Source organism: Gossypium arboreum, chromosome 13 (assembly GCF_025698485.1).
Source record: "Gossypium arboreum isolate Shixiya-1 chromosome 13, ASM2569848v2, whole genome shotgun sequence".
NCBI classification, from domain to species: domain Eukaryota; kingdom Viridiplantae; phylum Streptophyta; class Magnoliopsida; order Malvales; family Malvaceae; genus Gossypium; species Gossypium arboreum.
The window spans coordinates 71967199-71975986 of record NC_069082.1 but is presented as its reverse complement, the minus strand read 5'-3'; the positions used below and the strand labels follow the sequence as shown (position 1 = coordinate 71975986).

Genomic DNA, 8788 nt, shown 5'->3' with positions numbered 1-8788 from the left:
GGTTCACGATGTCTTTCATGTTTCGATGCTTCGACGCTATAGATCCGATCCATCGCACGTGATTAGTCCATCAGAAATTGAAATTCAAGCTAATATGAGTTATGAGGAAGAACCGATTCGTATCCTATCACGAGAAGTGAAAGAGTTGCGAAACAAGCGGGTTCCGCTAGTGAAAGTGTTATGGCTCAAGCACGGGATCGAAGAAGCTACTTGGGAGACCGAGAACTCTATGAAAGAGCGATATCCAAACCTATTTACCGGTAAGATTTTCGGGGACGAAAATTTCTTAAGTGGGGGAGAGTTGTGACAGCCCAAAATTGACCCTAGTCGGAATGTGGTTTCGGGACCACAAAATCGAGGCATAAAATAATTAAAAATTTATTTTGATACCTATAATATGTGTGTGCTCATGTATGACATTTTATGATGATTGATTTAGTGTTATAATGGTGAATTTCACTAGAAAGGACTTGTGTGAGAAAACTTAGAAATGAGATAGGCAAATGTTGAAGTGGCCTATTGATGCACACTAGGAAATGTTGTCCTTGCATGTCAAATTCCCCAAATTTGACTATAATGGCCAGCCAAGGTGGGTATGATGGGCAAGGGAAAACATGTTTCCAACATGTTTGGCTAGTGAGTTATGTAGGAAGTATTATAATAAAAATAAGCATAAAAAAATGAAAAAAAGAAAGAGAAAGATGAGCTTGGATGCCCCTTGTTGCCGTGAGTAGAGGAAAAGAGAGGAGAAATTTTGTTCATCCATTTTCACTTCTTGGCGAAAATACTAAGGAAAAAGGGGAGGATTTTTGCTTCATGCTTGGTTTAGAAGAGATCTAGAAGGAGATTTGGCTAAATTGCATCAAGATTAAGGTATGTATGAGGTTGTGTTGGGAGTTTCATGCATGTTTTGGTTGCTAACTTGATGTGCATGTTAGCCATGGCTCAAATCTTTGTTATGCCATGGAAATGGTATTTGGCCAAAGTTGTTATGGTGATAAAGCCATTGCATGCTAAGTGTGAAGCTTGATGATGATGCATGCAATGATGGATTGTCTACTCTTGAGTAAGATTTTGAGTTTTCTTTTGTTTAATCATGATTGAAGTTGAAAAGGGCATGATTGTCATATTCGCCATGATGCATTCATGAGCATGGTTCATGCTTCTTGCATGTTAGTTAAAATTTGTGTTTTGGATGGCTATGGACACCTTGAAATTGACCATGCTCATATATGTATATATATGTTTGCACATGATGTTTTGGTTATGAAGTAAGTGATGAATATGTTTGTTTAAAGAAGACGATGTTGAAGAATAATTGTGAAATTGTAAGCACATTCGCCTAGCACACATATGAGTGGTTGATGCTATATTATAAGTTTTGAGCTACAATATGCAAAGCATTAACTAGTAAAATGCATGCTGTTTTGTGTGGTATTAAGTGCATAATTGGCCTCAACATGGACATGTATATTCGGCCTTAGGTAGCCTATTGATGACCTTAGCTTTTCCTTGATGCTCGAATGAATTGTATTGAATTGCTTGATGTAGTATAAAATGTGCATGACCATTGTGTATTCAAGCTAAAGAGTGGCCATATGACCATTTAAACTCCTTGTCATATTCGGCCATAAGCTAGCACAATGAGGTTTTAATAAATTGAATTTGTTTGAATTAGCTCAAGAGCTAAGAGGGCCACAATTGGACAAGGGGAAGGAAAAAGTGATCGAATAGCCGTAAAAGCCGTTCGACAACATCCGAGGTAAGTCCTCAAGAATTGACCCTACTTGAATTATGTGAAATGATGTATGGATGTGTATTGATTATTGATTATGTGTGTATGAGTATTTGAATGATACCCGGGCTAAGTCCCGAAGGCGATTATGCTAGTGATCATAATTGTGTTTGAGCCTTAGTAATGAAAATGAAATATGAATGTCTAATGATTATTGATGCATGTGTGCATGAGCAATTGAATGATATCCGGGCTAAATCCCGAAGATGTTATTGCTGGAAATTATATCCGGGTTAAGACCCGAAGGCAATTGTGCTAGTGGCTACATCCGGCTAAGACCAAGGCATTCGTATGAAGTCATTCTATCCGGCTAAGACCAAAGGCATTTGTGCACGTGGTTATATTCGGTTATATTCCGAAGAATCTTGGGCTGGAGGTGAGTGTTGGTTGCTGTAATAAATTCAATTAGTACGCTCGAAAAGCCCAAAGAATAAGGTACGTTTATATGTGCATTGGAAAGTCGACATGTTTGAGCAACATTCGCTCAATCGACTAACGAATTTCAGCTATTGAATTGATCGATACTTTGTGAAAGTATATAATGATGAAGTGTGAAGTAAGAATGACTATGTGAATGTGTATTAATGGAATGATGCATTTGGTTATGTGAATGTATTGCTTTAATTAAAGCTGATTATATTCCTTGAGACTTACTAAGCATAAAAATGCTTACCCGTTGCTTTGGCTCTCTGTTTTATAGATTTCGCTCGATAGCAATCGGATTCGGGATCAATAAAGCCAAGTCATCCACACTATCAACGCCTCTATTTTGGTATAAATTTTGGTTGAACTTTGAAATGGCATGTATAGGACTACCCTTGTTGGTTTAAAAATGTGGTGATGTATATGTATACGGCCATGCGAAAATGGCTCGTAAAAGGAAGCATGAACTTAGACTATTTGTGGTTTGTATGTATATATATGGTGTCATGATGTGATTATGGATTGGAAATGGGAATGTTGGTCACATGATCAGCCATTGGTATGGTTAAAATGATCATATATGAACCTATGTATGGCAAGACTAGTTGGTTCATGGAGACTACAAAATAGGTAATACCTACCTTAAAAACAGATGCTGCCAGCTGCAGTGACGTGAATGTGAAAAATCACCAAAATTTGTAGGAATGGTTTTAATTAGTGAATAAGCTATGTAAATGAACCTTGATGAGTCTATTTTCATATGGAAGAAACGAAATGGTCATAGGAGTTACATGTTAAGAGATATTAAAGCTATTGTGAGACAGGGCCAGAACGGTTTCTGGGTCCCCTGTCGCAACTTTAAAAATTTACTATAAATTATCCAGAAAGAATTAGGAGTCATGCCTTATATTTACAGATTCCATTTTGAGTCTAGTTTCATTAGAAACAAACGGCACCAGTATTAAAGCCCTGTACAGATAGATATTCAAGTTATAACACGCGAAGGTCAGAGCAGTCGATCCCTGTAACATGGGTGACTTTAACTAATAAACTGTACCAATTGGCCCGACCAAAAATTCTAGAAATAAATCCATGGATGGATATATGAGTCTAAATTCAGGGAAAATTTACAAAACCACTTCTGAGTTTTGAAACTCGAGATATGATTTTTAATGCGACGGTGATGCAGTTTTCCAGCCTGACTGGAAAAGTGGAAATTGGTGGGCAAAATATGTGAACTTGGCTTGTTAACCCCTCGTGTCCGACACCGGCGATGGTCTCGGGTTCGGGGTGTTACACTTTTCATTGAGGAACAAAGCTAAACAATGGTTGAACTCGTTACCACGAGAGTCAATAACAAGTGAAGTCTAGGTGGATTTTTCCCTTAAGTATTGATAAACCGTAATTCATACATATTTCTATCCCATGTTTAACACATTTTATGGATGATTTATTTTTAAATTTGGTGAGTTCGATGCCCCTAATGCCTTAATTTCATGTTTTATACTTAGGTGAGCATAGAAGAGTGAAAGGAACGAGAAACGGGCTAAAAATGGAGAAAATGGGCAAACGTACGAAATCAACACGGCTTGGACTTCCTCATATGGGCAGACCACACACCCATGCTTATTTAACAGGCTTGACCACAGCCTGAAGTAATCGCACACGGGCGTGTCACACGGGCGTGTCCCTGTCAAGCCCAAGCATAGTCTTATTCGGAAAAGGCCACTTTTGAGGGCTCTTAGGCATTCCAAAGTCTATAAATACACCCTAAAGGAGGAGGAAAAGGGGGGATGCATAGGAGGAAGCAAGGAATTGCTCAAGGAAAGCCGATTGATCCATCTCAGAAGTCAGATTCACCATTAAGACTGAAGATCTCCATTCAGATTCCCTCAAGAGTTTTGGGTTTTCTTATGTTTTGTTATTTTTATTCTTTTGAGATGTGTTCTTTCATTAGTATGAACTAAAACCCTTAAATACCTAAGGGGAATGAAACCTTAGATGAATCTTGTTATTATTATCTGAATTATATGATAAATATTTGACTTGTTCATAACTATGTGTTCTTAATTTTATTTTTTTTGATATTCCAGGATATTGATTCAAGTTAAGCTCTTATTCAGAGGAGGAATAGACCTTGTTTAAGAGTAAAATTTTCATAATTAAGCGGAGTTGGTTGCGCGCCTAGAGATAGGGTGACAAGATTTTACCGGATTAGAGTGAAACCTAATAAGGGGATCCATAGATCGAGTTAATACAACCCTAGGGCGTTAATTAGAAAGAGAATTCAACTATTCACTCTAGGGTTAGACGTTGTTATTCTCAAAAGAGATAATAATATAACTTAGGGATCTCTACGGAACAAGTTGAATGAATAAATCGTCCGATTCAGAGTCAATAACAAGTGAAGTCTAGGTGGATTTTTCTTAGGTATTGTCTTAATCAATCGAGTTTTCCAAAAAGTATTTTACCCAGATTTCTTTTCTGTGATTTCTTAGTTTAATTAATTAGTTAGATAAACAAAATCCTTTTATTTTTTAGGCTAGATAATAAAAACAAAGTTGATACTAGTACTTTTAGTTCCTTTGGGTTCGATAATTCGGTCTTGCTAAAGCTATACTATTGTTCGATAGGTACACTTGCCTTCATCGTGATAATAGTTAGTTTCAAGAACGATTTATTATAAATATTTAAAACTTGTCACGAATATCACGTATCAAGTTTTTGGCACCGGTGCCGGGGAACTAAGATATTTGGAAAACTCGATTTTTATTACTTTAGCCATTATAGTTTTATTGCAATTTAAATTTTATTCTAATTTTTATTACTAATTCTTCTTTTTCTCTTTTTCTAGCAGGTTCTTATAGTTTATGACTAGAAGAAACCCGTCAGGACCATTACTTTTTGATAGTAAGATCAATTGCACAGTTCGTAGAAACCAAAGAGAAATAAGGCGAAGCTTAAGATACACAGAGAACGACGATATTCAAACCATAACCAAGGAGATGGCTGAAAATTAGGAAAACTTGATACCTTCTGCGATTGTTGTTAATTCAGTAAATCAGAATCCTACTATGCGCACTACGTATGATTATGCTAAACCTTCTTTAACAGGAACTGAAACGAGCATAGTTAGACCTGCTGTAGCTGCAAATACTTTTGAATTGAAACCTAACACAATTCAAATGATACAGTAATTTGTTCAGTTTGATGGTTTGCAGGATGAAGATCCCAACGCTCACTTGGCAAACTTTTTGGAACTATGCGATACATTTAAAGTTAATGGTGTTTCTGATGACGCCATTCACCTTTAGTTATTCCCTTTTTCTTTGAGAAACAAAGCTAAACGGTGGTTGAATTCGTTACCACAGCGGTCAATTACTACTTGGGAACAAATGACCGAAAAGTTTTTACTATAATATTTTACGCCAGCGAAAACAGCTAAATTATGTAATGATATCTCTTCTTTTGTGCAGATGGATTTAGAGACACTCTACGATGCATGGGAGAGATACAAAGACCTTTTGCAAAGATGCCCTCACCATGGTTTACCACTCTGGCTACAGGTTCAAACCTTTCATAATGGCCTGAATGCTTCGACTCGACAAATGGTTGACGCAGCTGCTAGCGGAACCATCAATAATAGAACACCTGAAGATGCTTATGAGTTTATAGAGGAGATGTCACTGAATAACTATCAGTGGCAAGTCATGAGGAAAAAGCCAATGAAAAAGCCGGTGTTTACAACGTCGATTCCATCACCATGCTTTCTAATCAGGTAGAACTCTTGAATAAGAAAATTGATGGTTTTCTTAGTTCTTCATAGGTTCACCTAGTAATGCAGTGCGAAGCAAATAGAGGTGTGTAACACCCCAAACCCGTGACCGTCACCGGATTTGACCACGTGGTGTTACCGGGCTTACTTCCCTTATTCCTCTCTTTGAAATGTTTAATTTCTGTTCCAGGCAGGCTAGCTAACTGCGTCACTGTCACCTTAAAAGTCATATCTCGAGTTCCAGACCTCGAAAATCAGTTCCGTTAATTTTTCCTGAAACTAGACTCATAATCCCATCTACACATTTTTTTATAGAATTTTTGGTCAAGCCAATTAGTACAGTTTATTAGTTAAAGTCACCCCTGTTTCAGAGTTCGTCTACACTGACCTTTGCGCATTACGACCTGGATATCATCTTGTACAGAGCTCCAATGCTCATGCCGTTTGTTTCTAATGAAACTAGACTCAAAGGGGAATCTATGCATATAAGGCATGACTACTAATTGTTTCTGGATAATTTATAGTAAATTTGAAACTTCGAAACAGAGGATCCAGAAACCGTTCTGGCCCTGTCTCACGAAATCTCGAATATCTCTTAAAATACCGCTCATATGGTCGTTTCGTTTCGTCCATATGAAAATAGATTCATCAAGGTTAAATTTCATAATTTATTCACTATTTAATTCTACTTCTACTATTTTTAGTGATTTTTCCATCTCACCTCACTGCTGCTGGCAGCATCTGTTACTAAAGCAAACAATGACTATTTCATAATTCTTCCATGGCCAACTATTTCATCATACATAATGCAACTATGGCCACCTTATCAAAATTGAGGTTTCTAAGGCTCGTGACCATAGGTTTTAGAATCACACTCAACCGACCACATAGGCCATTTTCGCATGGCTTAAAGTTTACAACCCACAATTCAACAAAACAAAATAGCCTATACATGCCAAATGTTCTCCTAGTTCAACTACGAAGACAATACCAAAAGATTTCCAGCCGGTGTGATGACTTCAACGACGGTTCCGAGCACGCAAACGATCTGAGTCCAAGAGACCTAAAATGGGTGACAAGAAAACACCGAGTGAGTTTATAACTCAGAAGTCATAAGCATTTCACAACCATCCGTTACTAAAATTATCATAAAATGAAATAATGAAACAAGGCCCATTGTTCCACCATACCGAACTACCATAGTTCCTTAGACCTTTCGGATCAATGTCATACCAAGTCATACATTTACATTTCATATACTATTCAATAGGATATTTGAAGCAATTTCCATTCATCATTTCATTTCCGCAACAATCATGCAATTGAAATCATCACATAGATTTAAAACTTACCGACTCAACCCCGAGCATGAACATAGTATCTATTAGCCACGAACTCAAGGTACTTACTCTTTCCGCTGTCCATACTCCACTCGATGAAGACACACCCTCCATATAATTGTTTGATCGGAGATATATATATATATAGATACGCACACGAGTGCTTAATACTCGATTTCGCACACTTAGTGCCATGTGATTTAAGCCCGCACACATAGTGCCATACCCTTGAGCTCGCACACCCAAGGTCAGTATATTTCCAGCATGCACACTTAGTGCCATATATTTCCAGCATGCACACTTAGTGCCATATATTTCCAGCATGCACACTTAGTGCCAATCTCGTCACCGTACACACGTATTGCCCAAGACACTTAGTGCCGAAAGCAAACTTTCTACACATTTCACTATTTCTTTTACATTCAACAATGTCATCATTCCATACACATACATTTTCATTTACATATCATCTCATTAAACACAATTGCATAGATATTATGATCATTTAAAACAATACCAAATATATGCTTAATGACTTACCTTATATTGGATGAAACGATTTCCAATCGACTACTCGATTATCTTTGCTTTGCCTTTGTTTGATTCTCCCCTTTTGGTGTCTTGATCTCCTAGTATAAATACATTTAGTAGTTAAATTTCTTGCTGGATACTTATGTGTATAATTTAATGGTTTTCACTCCATTCACAACTATCCTTGTTCAAAATATCAAAACCTTAGCCAACATTCAATTAATGCATCAAGGCCGAATGTATTATCACTATTAAGGTAACCTAGTCTCAAGTATTTTCAATTCTAATGTACAACATCTCAAATTCCCATGACCGATCACACCTATTCTTACTTTCCAATATTCAAATAATCAAAATCACCTCCTAAACACAATAGTCATGGACAATGCCGAATCCTCAAGTGTTTGAACATAAATTATTTTACTAATATAAACATTCACGAATCATATTCATAGGAAGACCGATTTCTTTCCATAGCACATTCATCATCCATACTTAGATGAAACAACCAAAATCCCTTCCTTTATACCCTAGCCGAATGCTCCAATCATCCATACAAATTACAAATTTTTGCATGGCTAAGTAGGAGCCATTTAACATGCAAGAAAAATAATCATAGGAGAAGAATTTATCATTCTAAGTAATCTCCTATCTCCAACACTAAATCATTCGGCATTTTGCCTAGACACACACAAGAAATCTCAAGTTCCTTGACCTTACCAAGAGTGCATCCACCATTCAACTTAGCATATTACAAAACCAAATCAACAAACTCAAAGCTTACCTCCTAGTAGCCAAAGGTACTTGCCGAATTGACTTGAGTAAATCTCCCTTCTTTTCACCCTTTGTTTCGGTATAGCAAAAGAAAGAAAAACATGAACACTTTTTTTTTCTTCTTCTCAAGTCATGGCAATTGTAACAAAA

The 8788-nt window shown here is 37.0% G+C and overlaps 1 non-coding gene across 1 annotated transcript; it reads right to left on the bottom strand.

The window, feature by feature from the left end:
- Window positions 1-5661: 5661 nt before the first annotated feature.
- LOC128287488 (small nucleolar RNA R71) lies at window positions 5662-5768 on the bottom strand. The gene has a single exon (XR_008278188.1). It is a non-coding gene; the product is annotated as a small nucleolar RNA R71 (small nucleolar RNA).
- Window positions 5769-8788: the final 3020 nt, after the last annotated feature.